At 43.3% G+C, this 1,612-nt stretch overlaps 1 non-coding gene across 1 annotated transcript; it reads left to right on the top strand.

The window, feature by feature from the left end:
* The first annotated feature begins 1,032 nt into the window (after positions 1-1,032).
* Positions 1,033-1,139, top strand: LOC133787314 (small nucleolar RNA R71). The gene has a single exon (XR_009872342.1). It is a non-coding gene; the product is annotated as a small nucleolar RNA R71 (small nucleolar RNA).
* Positions 1,140-1,612: the final 473 nt, after the last annotated feature.

The raw sequence follows: 1,612 nt of genomic DNA, 5'->3' as shown, positions 1-1,612 counted from the left end.
GTTAGCGAGTTTAGCACTGTTTACAAGGCACACCGTGACGGTCCCTGGGGTTTGGGGCCTTACAGAGGATATGGAACTCGAACTGGCTGCTCATCAACAACTGGCAGAGTCTTTTCTGAAAGCTGGTGGTCTTCAGTAACCTCTGCTGGATCAGACTGTTCACCCATCTCTCCATTCTGAACCACTGCCTGTGGAGATCTAGGCTGCTTAGTTTGCTTCCCACTTCTCAGAGTAATTGCCTGAACTTGCTCCTTAGGGTTGACTTCAATATTACTAGGCAAATTTCCTTGCGGTCTGTTATTAAGCATATTAGCCAACTACCCTACTTGTGTTTCCAGGTTTCTGATAGAAGATCTAGTCTCTGTCATAAACTGAGTTTGAGTGTTGGTGAGGGTCAATAATGCAGCTTGCAATTCATTAGGCCTTTCAGGTGGAGCTTGATTCATTGATTGTTGAGGCCTAGACTGTTGTGATGAAGAGGCTTGATGCATTGGTGGCTGAGACATATTATTCTGAAATTGACCCTGAAACTGAGGTTGCTGGCCCTGATTATTCCTCCAAGAAAAATTAGGATGATTTCGCCACCCAGGATTGTAAGTATTGGAGAATGGATTATTGAATGGCCTCTGAAAGTTTCCCACCGCTTGAACCTGAGCTTGATCCATCGGAATGTTATTATTAATACTAGTAGGGCACTGATCAATAGAGTGAGAACCACCACAAATTTCACACCTAGCTGCCATTTGAATCGCATTAGCAGATACAGTGCTCTGTTGTAATTATTTTGTCAAGGAGGCTACTTGTGTTGTTAGAGCAGTGATTGCATCTAGCTCATGCACCCCAACTACCTTTCTGACCCCCGATGATCTTTCCTCAGACCACTGATGATTATTTGTGGCCATGTCCTCCAGTAGCTCATAAGCACCAGTTGCGCTCTTGCTCATAAAAGTTCCACCCGCTGCAGCATCAATAATGGTTCTAGTAGTAGGACATAAACCATTATAAAAATTCTGCACTAACATCCACTGTTCAATGCCATGATGAGGACATCTTCTCAAAAGTTCTTTGAACCGTTCCCAAGCTTCATACAATGATTCTCCATCATTCTGGCAAAAATTATTGATTTCTCCCCTCAATTTAGCAGCTTTGGAAGGAGGGAAGAATTTTGACAAAAACTTATGAGCCAAATCTTGCCAGGTAATAATAGAGTTCGGTTGCAAAGAGTTCAACAAACTTTTAGCTCTATCCCTCAGAGAAAATGGGAAAAGCCTAAGTTTAATAGCGTCATCACTCACCCCATTGTATTTAAAAGTTCCACACAGCTCCAGAAAATTAGACAAATGGGTGTGAGGATCTTCAGAAGGCAACCCATTAAATTGAACAGAGGATTGCACCATTTGTAGAATAGCTGGCTTGATCTCAAAGTTGTTAGCCTCTACAGCTGGTGGGCGTATACTATTTTGTACTCCCATCAGAGTGGGCAGTACGTAGTCTCTCAGGCTCCTCTCAACATTGTTCTGAGCCTGACCCCCTTGTGCAATTCCAGGAATTAAAACATTCCTGTCATCCCCATCATTCTGTGCCATCTTCACAGACTTCTGGGCTTCCCTCT

This window comes from Humulus lupulus, chromosome 6 (genome assembly GCF_963169125.1).
Source record: "Humulus lupulus chromosome 6, drHumLupu1.1, whole genome shotgun sequence".
Classification (NCBI taxonomy): Eukaryota; Viridiplantae; Streptophyta; class Magnoliopsida; order Rosales; family Cannabaceae; genus Humulus; species Humulus lupulus.
This window is presented reverse-complemented; position numbering and strand designations above follow the sequence as displayed.